The sequence below is a fragment of the Neofelis nebulosa genome, chromosome 18 (assembly GCF_028018385.1).
Source record: "Neofelis nebulosa isolate mNeoNeb1 chromosome 18, mNeoNeb1.pri, whole genome shotgun sequence".
NCBI lineage: Eukaryota > Metazoa > Chordata > Mammalia > Carnivora > Felidae > Neofelis > Neofelis nebulosa.
Window position 1 is genome coordinate 39931386 of NC_080799.1, and position 12389 is coordinate 39943774.

General features: G+C 38.3%; 1 protein-coding gene and 1 pseudogene across 26 annotated transcripts in view; both read right to left on the reverse strand.

Moving 5' to 3' along the window:
* The window catches only part of RBFOX1 (RNA binding fox-1 homolog 1), a 2070746-nt gene that overhangs the window by 1079484 nt on the left and 978873 nt on the right, over nucleotides 1-12389 (reverse strand). The gene's annotated exons all lie outside the window — the stretch shown is intronic.
* LOC131501567 (large ribosomal subunit protein eL33-like) lies at nucleotides 1969-8554 on the reverse strand (annotated as a pseudogene).

The following is a 12389-nucleotide window of genomic DNA, read 5'->3' on the forward strand; positions in this document are numbered from 1 at the left end:
TCATTTTTTAAAAAATACTTCAAAGGTGAAAAAGAAAAAAAAAAAAAAGGAACAGGAGTATATAAGGGCACCTGGGTAGATCAGTGGGTTAAGCATGTGACTCTTGAATTTGGCTCGGGTCATGATCTCACACTTTATGAGATTGAGTCCCACATCAGGCTCTGTGCCAATAGCACAGAATCCTTGGGATTCTCTCTCTACTTCTCCCTCTGCCCTTCCCCCATTCATGTGCTCTCTCTCTCTCTCTCTCTCTCTCTCTCTCTCAAAATAAATAAACAAACTTAAAAAAAAAGAACAGGAATATATGAAAAATATTTCAGATTTCAATGTCCCTGAAAGAAGTTCTACTGGAAAACAACTATACCCATTTGTTAATACATTGTGACTACTGAGCTGAGTATTTATGACAGAGACCAAATGGTCCACAAAGCCTAAAATATTTACTATCTTGCCTCTTACAGAAAAAGTTTCCCAACTTCTCATCTAGAAGAATGGGCCCCAAATTCCTAATAGTGTTTAGAAAGGGGAAAGGCACTGCTGTTGATGGAGGAGGTTGAGAACTTAGTTTTCCTTTAAAAGAACATTGATATATAAAAGGTCATATATGAGCTTTATGTACACAAACCCTTTAAAGGGTACACACACACACACACACACCCCTTTTTAATAAAGTCTGTATGTGTATAAAACCTTAAAAATATGTATTTATTTAAATATACATATGTATACACACACACATACACATAGCGTTTTTGATTATAAAGGGAATGTGTGCACCACTTTTAAAGTGTGTGTGTCTGTGTACATGTGTGTGTCTATACACATATATTTATATGCACCTACCTGGAAGAAAACATTCAAAATTGGTGGTTCTTGGGGGTGGAAATGAAGATGCTTATTATAGTCTTCTTTGTTATTTCAGGTTTTTGTCAATTTCCCCAACAGATGTAAATGTAAGAAAATGGTGGATGCCCCTGGCCATCTGAGCTGTGACAATTGCCACCGTGCCAATGTGTTTTTCTCCCTCAGAAACTGCCTTTTCTCTTTGACTGTTGAATGATAAGACCTTCAAAAACACATCAAGGTTTAGCTCACACTAACCTAACATTTCTGGAAGACTCCAGTATCTAATTGCTTCTTCATAGGAAAACAAAAATTTAAGCTTCAATGCACTAAAGATTTTTATAAAAATCAATCTTACCCTTGAAGTAAAATGCGACATAGATTACCCTTCTGCTGTAAGTTATGGTAATGACCTACTGAGATATGCCTCACAATACAGTAATACTGCTTCTTTACCAGTTTGAAAATATTTTCCTATAGAAAAGCACAAAGCATGTTCTATCTGAAAAATAAACTAAAATAAAATTACATAGCAACCACATTGGTGCTTTGTAGGATTAGAGCAGCTGGACCTAATGATTTTCTTCGTCTTGACATCTAATAATCCAGTTGCATCAGGAAAGGTGAGCTTAATGAAGCATATTCAGATGGGAGAGCATACGATTTATGGTGGGCTTGTTGTGGTTATATTCCTAAATGGATCCCATTAGCTCAACATTGGTTGCTGGTAAATGGCCACATTTCCTAATAGACAAAAGCATGAATCACCTGGGCATATTTTAGACGTGTGCTCTACAGAATGGTCCACCTTACAACTTTAAACTAGGACCAGGTGAATGACCTTCTTTAATGAAGCTTTGCCGACTTTCTTTGAGCAAGAAACAGAATTATTACAAAGGAACATTCATTCTACCTGCTCAGAATTTAGCATGTACACTTAACCTTATACTTGAGATGGCATACATCAAGCATACCACTGAGAGGATGTTTTAAATAGAGTTACAACAAATCAGTATTGTTTCAATCCTTTTTATACAATTATGAAATTGTAAAACCATTATGTTGTTGTTTTTTTGTTTTTGTTTCTTTTTACAGATCTACACCTTTATTTACTTTCCAGTAAGTTTAAATCCTTGAGGGGTATAGCTTCACATGGATTCTGTGGTCAGTGGCTTTGGTGGGAAAGTTGTTTTGGAATTTGGCACAAACCATGCCACTGTTTCCATGAGCACGAGTAACTTTTCTCTAGATTACTCTGGTTTTGTTCGGTTTGCCACCAGGAGTCACTGTGTCATTCTTTGCTTTGTACACATAAGCACTTCTCTTGCCTAGACAGAATTCAGTTTCATCTCGGGCATAAATACCTTCAATTTTAAGAAGAGCCGTGTATTCCCTCTAGTCCCGGAGACCCCACTAATAGCCAGCAAAAATGACCTTGGACCACAGCCTTCCAGACTTATCGGTTGTTTTAGGAGTTCTGATCTCAGCAACCTTGCTCCCAAGCTTCAGCACCTCATATGTGTTTATTGTGGAAATTTGAGAAAATTTGGAAAAGCATAAGAAAAAAGTCACTCATTATTTATCACCCAGAAAGCCACACATAACATTGCAAATCTGTCCCTCAAAGATTTTTCATTGCATATGTGACTAAAAACTCAGAAGCACAGAATAGACATTTTACCATATAAGCTCATTTTTCTACTTTGCAATGTATCATGAACCTTTTCTGCTGTAAAAAACAAAAAGATAACATCAATTTTGGTATGCCACTATAAGAATACACAATTTCTATTAAATAATACCAATACGTACATTCTTGGTGTTAAATAACACCAACATGAACATTCTTATCCATAATGTTATGAGCTTGTCTCTCTCCGTTATTTCAGGATAAATAAATATTTGGAAGTAAAAGTGGTCAGTCAAAATGTGGGCCCCATTTTTAAAATTTTAGATCTAAAGAACCAGAATCCTGGAATGTTCTATTAATCCTATACCCAGTAACAGGATAAAAGAGAACCTATTTCACCCTGGGAACAGTTTTGGGCCAACTATTTCTTCTTTCAATAACCATCTCCCTGGCTTTGGCTAGGTTCCTCTCCCATCCACCTGCCCCAATTGGGCCTCCACACCATTGCATGCTAAATTAGCATAAAACAGCTCAAACATAGAAAACAAAGGTGGTAATGGGGAGCAATTTAAATCTAAGCTTATTTAACCTAAGTGGCTAGTGGCTGCCCATTTTGTCTTAATTGCCTTTTAAACTAAAATCAATGTTAAATTACCTGAACAACAGTTTCTGCACAACTGCAAACTGAAAATTCTTTAAGTGCCTCCTCAAAAGCCTTTGGCTCTTATTTGGCGGACAGACAGGAAAAGAGTCTCTTTCTTCTTTACTGTGCTCTAGCTTTTGACTATGGGATATGATTCAAGGATGCACTCTCTCAAAAACAGTCACCACGTCAACTTTAGGATGAACTACTCCTTGACATGAGGTATTCAAAATGAAATCTGGATAATGGAATTGGAATAACAGTCCTTCCTTCTTTCCTTCCTTTCCTCTCATCAACGGGGAGAGACTGAATATACAAATGGAAAACAACCAAACCACATATACAAATAGAACTCAGATCTATGATTGGCAGTATCCCGCCCAGGAAACCAGCCTGCTATCCACAAATCATACTGGTAGCACATCAGACCACTTCTGACTTCTAATCTCTGGTGATCAGTTCAGGAAGCCAAAACAAAAAGGCCTGTAACACGACCAGCTCAGAAAGAGCCACAACTTGATTAGTAATGAATAGCTTTCCTAACTTTTGTACCCACTTCCAACTTAGGGCCAAGGTGTGCAACCAGTCACATGGAATGTCCTGCTTCCACTTGGTGCACCTGCAGCACTCCCACACCAAAAGCCTCCAGTTAGGACACACCTGAAGCCTTCCTTTTTTTTTTTTTTTTTTTCAACTATGAAGCTTTCTCACCCTATTGCCTGATGTTGAGTCTCTGACAAGTGATGCTGGCTAACTCCATTGCTACAGTATGCTTTGAATAAACAGTTCTCATTTGGTTGGTGTTTGTTTATTTCTACAGTGATTACTTGTTTTCAATACTGTGTTAGGTAAACAAGATAGACAAAACCCTAGCCCTCAGGGAGCTTATGTTCTAGTGGGTAAGACAGACAATAAACAAGATAATGACACATTTTAGTAACTGCTATGTAGAAAATAAACCATGCACTGAGATGGGGAAGTAATTGGGGTAGATGCTTTAGATATGATTCTCAGGTTGTTAGGATTTATTATTACTGGTTAAACTTCCTGCTTTTGTTTCCTTCAAATACTGATTGAGCATATGCCACCGAGTCACACACACACACACACACACACACACACACACACACACACACACACACAAACCACCTCTGTCAGCAAAGAGTCTTGCAGGATGACCTCTGTTCAGTAATAACCAGAACATGAAGTGGACAAGTAGGCAGGGTCAGAAAGAAGATGCAGGGTATGAAATATGAAGGCTAAGAGACAGCAGGGAAAAGCTTTCAGATATTACAAAGGGTCCTCAGGCCCCAGAGCAGAAGATTGGGGTGGACACGGAAGGGGTTCAACACTCCCTACTACAAAATATGGTACTGCGGCAGCATACTGAATATTTGAAGCGGAAAGAATCTGAGTAACAGCAGATGCAGGAAGCACTCTCTGAGCCCCCCATCCACTCTGAAGCAGGTCATAAGATCTCATGGAAGAGGTGTCCTCCCTATCCTTATCTCCAAAGATGGAGGGACACAGAAGGACTTGTTAAGTTCTCCCCAGTAAACCACTTAGCTGCTATCACATTTCCCCATGACTTCCAACTCTTCATCAAACCTAGTATAAAAATGCTCATATTTAACCACTTCTTCAGGTCTTCATTTCCTTATGAAGTCTCCTGTGTCACGTAAAACTTACATTACATAAATCTGTATGCTTTTCTCTTGTTAATCTGTCTTTTGTCAGTCCAATTTACAGAACCTCAGCCAGAAAACCTAAGATGTATACAGGAAAAAGATTTTTTTCTCTCCTGTGTGGGGAGAGGCACACACATTATTACTGGCATTTCTGTATGTTATGCCAGCATGGACACTTTTAAGACAAAAGAGGTTTGCTTTGAGATATCCCTAAATTGTTGCACTACTTTCTTTAGGAAAATCTTCCCAGGGGCAGGGGGTGGCACCTTAATGGATCAATCTGTTGACATCTGACTTCTGCTCAGGTCATAATCTCTCAAAGTTCGTGAGTTTGAGCCCCGGGTTGGGCTCTGTGCTTACAGCTGGGAGCCTGGAGCCTACTTTGGATTCTGTGTCTCCCTCTCTCTGCCCCTCCCCTGCTCATGGTCTGTCTCTCTCACTGTCTCGATAATAAATATTAAAAAAGCATTAAAAAAAAAATAACAATTTGTCCCTTGAATTTCCTAAGTAGGGGATTGCACAGACATTTGGGGAGAACAAAAAGTCATGTGAGATTAGAAATCACTCATTTCCTCAAATCCCCTCACTCCTTAGGTCAGTAGTCTGTCACCCCACAAAGGAAATAAGGAGACAAAACAGGCTCCCAATTCCAATGACTTAATCTTGTCTGAGCCCAGGGCAGAATGACGGTAGAAATCTTACATGCCCGAGAGTTTCCTCTACTCAAGATTTTAAGAAATTAAAAGGCTATTGATGCTATAGGCATGTGTAACGCTCAGTCAACATCTCTCCATGCCATGGCAGAGATGCCTATCATTGCCCCCCACCCTTCAGGGTTTCTTAGAGAACCTTCTCCTCTTGTGACCCCACCTCAACCAATCCCCAGTCCAGGGAGCTGGATCAGACACATAATCCTCTCTGGTCAAATCAGAGTCACTCCTAGAGAGGCTTCCAGAATTGGAAAACAGATGGAGTGGTAAGTTTGACAGCTGGACTTGGAAGGCTGGGTGGATTTTCACAGTAGATTCTGATGAGTAGTTAAGAGAAGCAATCTACAGAGAAGTAGAGAAATGCAAAGAGGTGACCTCTAGAAAGAAATGAGAGGAAGAAGGGAGAGACAGATAAGCAGAAGGACTCTGGCCCCAGAGAAAGACAGAGATGGGGAGAGTTGTTGTCTTGGCCACTGAAACCTTTCTTCTTACTTCTGTATTCCTTTCCTTCTCCATGTGCCTCTGACGCAAGCCGACTTCCTGCAAAGTCCCAACCATACTCTCTACCCCTGCTAGAGTGTCTAGACACAGTTAGGGTTGCACAGGACATGGCCAGCCTGCAAAGGAGTCCCCAGATCCCTTTGCTTTTCAGAAAAGCAAAATATCCCAATGCTGTGATGAATAAGCCTCTTCCCTGTGTCTCATGATCTTTCATGAAGCATAGCTGTGGTCCAGCCTGTCAGAAACACAATTTAAAACTTGAGTGCTAAAATAAATACAAATTCTCTGACACTAAAGGTTAGGTTTTATTAGGCTTTTTTTCCTCCAACTGTAAGCATAAAGATATCTTCCCCTCAAAAATATCACCAAAAATATTGATAGATTCATTTTTCTAACATTATATATGTGAATGCCCAGTGAATTCCATATATGAATTCCAGAATCCTTGTCAGATACAAAGTTGAATAAATCTGTTGAAAAAGGTAAATATAAACAAGTATTATAAAATAACATTATAATTATATTTTATACATTATGTTTATATATTTGAAGCTTAGGCATTATAAGATGTGTGAATATATATTATAATTATAGCTGAGATATGAGTAAAGTATGCTATGCATCTGCCTGCATAGGAGACATGCATAGGAGGAGCCTTTTTGTTCTGCTTAAGGTCAGAAGGCAGATTTCAAAGAATTCACAAAGGTAGTGATGCTTGAGTTAGGTTTTAAAGGATGCAAAGGAGTTCATTTAACATGGTCAGTACAAAATGGCAATCTAACCAGGGGAAGTAACTTATGTAAAGGCACAGAGGCGTGACTGTATGAGCTAATGGCTAGGGTAAAGTGGGCATAGGTCAGATGATAAAGGCCCTGTATGTTATGCCAAAGGGTTTGGACTCCATTTCTCCACAGGGAAAGTGAAACAGGCAGTGGCTAGGAACACCACTCCAGGTAGAATGTGGGAATGGACCACTGGAAGTAGGAAGATCCATTAAGAGACTCTTTTATTACATTTCAGGTCAAAAGATGATGAGTGTTGACACAAATGAAGACATGACAGTGATCATATAATAGGAAGGAAAGATTCAATAAATATTTTAGAAATAGAATTAAAAGGACTCATTGAATGACTAGAAAATATGTAGGGGTGGGATAGCTTTAAAAAACAGAAGAAGGAGGAAGAGGAGAGGAGTAGAGGAGGAGAGAGAGAAAGAGAGAAGGAGAGAGGCAGAGAGGAGAAGGAGAGGAAGAAGAAAAAGAAGAGACCAAAAAGTCAATGTCAATTTCTAGATTTGTATTTTAAGTTATTGATTGAACGCTGGCACCAGTGACCAATTTCAGGAGCATCTGATAAAGATTTGAGAAAGATAAGAGGCTCATTTTGGCCACTCTCAATTGGGTAAACTTAGGGAACCTCCACATGGAGCTATCCAACAGCCAATTGGGCAGATAAAAACTGGGATCCTGGGGAGAGGCTGAAGACCATCTGGAAATCCTAAGTGTAAAAGATGGAGCCATGGACACAGAACAGGTGATCTTGGAAAGCAGACACTCTGATATTTGATCTATTAATGCCCAAGGCAACACAATAGAATACAGGTGCTAATCAAGTCCTAAAGTACATTTGAATAGATGTACAGTAGACAGGACTGTGCCATATCTATGCTTTCATATAACAGTATAGTCACACATTTAATATTTGTGAGTAGTTTACAACTAGTAAGATGACTGAATCCAAGCATTAACAAACTGTTCCTGTAACCACTTGGATTGAATCATGCCCTTTTAAACCTACTCCACCTATTAAGGAAGCATACAAGGGTGCATATCCTTTAAAGCAAACAGCTAGCCCTACCTGGAGGCAGGAATTTGGGCTATCAACAACGTCTAATCAGGTTTCTATACACAAATATTTAAAATGAATGATTATAGAATAATAAATTACTCACTAAGCAAATGTCTGTTTGCCAGGTGCAAAATAGATGATTAATGACTGTTTGCTAACTACAGGACTTACTGTGTGCCAAGTTCAAATAGGAAAAAGATTTCTTTGGGTCACTTTGCTGTCTAGAATGTGAGCTGCGTTGGCATCACATACCCTTATCAATAGTAAGATGAAGTTACTCATCCACCAATAGCTTAGTCCACGTGAGATAAATATAGGAATGTGAAGTCCCTATCTGCTACTCTATAGGTCTTGACAGGCAATGGAGGATTCCTAATTCCCAATGAATGACCCTATGGATATGAGAGCACTCCAGGATGCTAGGATTATTCCTTCTAACTTGTATGCATTCAACTGGAATGTGGGACAGTATGGAAAACAAAAGAAAGGGAAACCAGTGTGAATGCTGACAGCAATTCCATAGGCATCCCAGGCACTGCACAAATCCTGATGAGTGAGTATGAAATAGGAGATGTGAATCTGCTCTTTCCTCCTGAGTTCTAGGCTCTCAGATACCTCAGAGGAGGGGCAGCTCACCTCCCACAGTGTGAATCCCCTTTTTAAAGCCACTTCTTTTCTGCATGGCAGGCATGGCCCCTAAAAGCAAACCAATGCCTCATCTGGTGTTTAATCAAAAAAGAAATCCATTTCATAGCTGGATTAAAATTTGGCTCTGTTGGTCTCCTAAATAGACAACAGGCTGGGCTTTGATTGAAACCTTCTGAATGGACTGTCAATAGCTACAACGGACTCTACTCATGGTTGTATTTTCAGAATTTCACTACCACGTGAGAGGTAACCACTTTATTAGTTACTAGGACTTGATAATGTGGCTCCTGGGTACGATTTTGTTTATTTCCTTTCTACTTTTCATATTTTACCCTGGCCCTTTCTTTTCTCTTTTCTTGCCCCTTTGCTTTCTTTTCTACCAGAATCTCCAATGTCCTCTTGACAAAACCCTGCCATTGACCTCACACAGCCTATGTCCATATTCAGGGCGAGACACACACATTGCATGTTCTATCTATAGTTCTTTTTGCTCATGTATGTAGTAGGACAGAACCTTTTCAAGGGTAAAACAAATGCCTTAGGCCGTTCCTGAATTCTGGGACCTGTGGTCCATGAGAAAAGTTAGACAAAAGAGGAGGGGACAACTAGTGAGCAAAACAAGAAAAATGAGGACACATTTAAAAAATATATGCTGAATATTTTAATGTTTTAACAAAGACACACAAATAAAATGATTTTATTTATCTTTGCAAATGCATAACAAAAAAAAAGTCATCTAAAGGCTATTTAACAGATGAGAATTTTTGTGGCAAAATAATTTCCCATTAAAACTGTTAATAAAACAGAAGGTACTGTACCAATCACAGTTTGAGTGACAACAACGTGTCAGTCATGATTTCTAGACCTAATTCTGTTTTAAATGTCCCGCTGCAGATGGCAATGTCCTAAACTATAATTGTGCTCTTTACTAAATCATTGCAGGGGTTGTAAAAAAATATTAATTTGTGCATAAAAGGCAGTGTGGTTCAGCAGTGGGACATGAGTTTATCAAGCTGTATGATGAATTGTAATTCTGAATCTTGCAATTTTGCCAATGTATCTGGGTGACTTACTTTAAATCTTTATTTAGTGAAAAAATAAAAGCTAAACTATATGCCCTTCATAATCAAGAGACATAAGCCACATAGGCTTCCAGGGCTCCCAATCATCCCTACCCCCACCACAGTGTGGGAGACCTTGGGCATCTATCTACCTTATGCAATAAATCTACCCTCATGCAGTAAAGAGCTGACTTCAAAGATGTATCTCTTTGCCAAAAAAAAACATCATGCCCACCCCCACACATCCCCCATCCCTCAGGCCTGAATACAAATAAACTCTGTTTCTTTGGTATTTCTTTTTTCTTAGCTCTTAAGATACAGAATGCTCTGGCCATCAGATGACCAGTAGAGACATTAAAAAAGAAAAGAAAAGAAAAGAAAAGAAAAGAAAAGAAAAGAAAAGAAAAGAAAAGAAAAGAAAAGAAAAGAAAAGAAAAGAAAAGAAAAGAAAAGAAAAAGCTTATTCTGAGATTTTCCTATTAACCCTTTTTTATCATGTTTTTCTGTCTTGACAAAGGTAGAGAGTTTGAACAAACATAAGAACTATACAGAAAAATAAAAGCCACCATTGGGAGATGTTACAATTACCGCTCTGCAAAATTTCCCTTCTAAATACCAGTAACTAATGGCAGAGGAGATCTAAGCCTTATCCATAGAATTCTAGAGCCATAGCTGGAAGAATCCAATGGCATGTCAATGGTGCTTGATGTCTCAGGTTTTCTCTTAAAAATTTATGTGCATGTGCCTTCTCTTACCTATATATTTGTTTGCTTTTAATTTAAAAAATAACACCTTCCCTCTGAAAGCTTTGAGCAAAATTGATGCTTCAGGAAACCAGCTCTATGCACTCTGTGGTTAAGGGTCCCTGTCTCACCAAAATATAGTTCTAGGGGGTATAAATATTGCAGTTTAGGAAACCCAGCTACAATAAAGTCACCTTGCCTGGATATTTATGTACACCATTGTATTTAATAGTAATAAAAATTATTATTATAATAACAACGACAACACTATTAAAAATAAGCACCATGTTAATGTAACTTGAGTTCCTGCTGTTGCCGCAACACTTTACATATAATAATCCATTTAATCCATAATAATTGAAAAGGTGTTCAGCATCACTAATCGCCAGGGAAATGAGATATCACTGCACACATGTTAGAATGGCCATTATCAAAAAAGAAAGAAAGAAAGAAAGAAAGAAAGAAAGAAAGAAAGAAAGAAAGGAAGGAAGAAAGAAAGAAAGGAAAGGAAAGGAAAGGAAAGGAAAGAAAAGAAAAGAAAAGAAAAGAAAAGAAAAGAAAAGAAAAGAAAAGAAAAGAAAAGAAAAGAGAAAAAGAAGGAAGGAAGGAAAGAAGGAGGAAAGTGTTGGTGAGGATGTGGAGAAAAAGGCACTCTTGTACACTGTTGGTGGCAATATAAACTAGCGCACCCGCTATGGAAAATAGTATGGAGGTCCCTCAAAAAATTATGAATAGTATTCCATTAGATCCAGCAATCCCACTTTTAGGTTGTATATCCAAAGGAACTGACATTAAGATCTCAGACAGATATCTGCACTCCCATGTTTAGCATTATTCACAATAGCCAAGATATGGAAACAACCTAACGTCCATGGTGGATGAATAAGTGAAGAAAATGTAGTACACACATACAACAGAATAGTATTCAGACCTGAAAAAGTAAGAAATCCTGCATTTGCAAGGATGTGACGAAACTGGAACATTATGTTAAGTGAAATAAACCAGACACAGAAGGACAGACACTGCATGATCCCACTTTTATGAGGTGTCTAAAATAGTCAACCTCATTGAATCAGACAACAGAGTAGTGGTTTCCAGAGGTGTGGCAGGGCAGGGGAGAGAATGGGGAGATGTTGGTCAAAAGGTATGAAGTTTCAGTTACATGAATAAGTTCTGGATATACACTATACAACAGGATCTGTAGTTAACAATATTGTGTTGTATACTTAAAAATTTGTTCAGAGGGTATATCTATGAAGTGTTCTTACCACAAAAGAAAAAAATATATATAAAAAAAGGAGGAAAATTTGGAGGTGATGTACAAGTTTATGGCCTTAACTGCAGTGATTTCATAGGTATGTACTTACCTCCAGACTCACCAAGCTGTATACATTATGTACAGCTTTTTGTATGTCAATCCTATCTCAATAAAGTGGTTTATTATATATATACACACATATATTAAATATAACTAAAATAATTATAACTAAAATAGAATTAAACCTCATTATGTTATCAGATACAATTCATATAAATAAATGATATAAATGATTAGATCAACTGTATTTAATTATATTAAAGTCAATGTGGGGTGGGAACACTGGTCCCCAAATAAGGACTATTCAGGTTTCTGTACATCTCTGTCTAGAAATCAATCTGAGTGGACTCTATATTTTTCTTCACTTATTTTACATTCATATCACCAGAACCTAAATATGAGCATCCACACTGAACAGCATTCTATGATTCAAAGTCAAAGAGCCTAGCCTAGTTCGGGGGTCTGGGGTGGCTCAGTGGGTTAAGTGTCAAACTCTTGACCTTCGCTCAGGTTGTGATCTCATGGTTTGTGGGTCCAGGCCCCGCATTGGGGTCTGTACTGACAGCGTGGAGCCTGTTTGGGATTCATTCTCATTCCCTCTCTCTCGCTCCCTCTCTCTCTCTCTAAACAAATAAATATACATCAAAAAAAGAGCCCAGCATAGTTCAAAATACCTTAGAAAGACAATAAAAAAGATGAAACTCTGACGTAAGCCTCCTGGGTCCACTGCAGGTTAGTTCTTTATCCTTTGGTTTC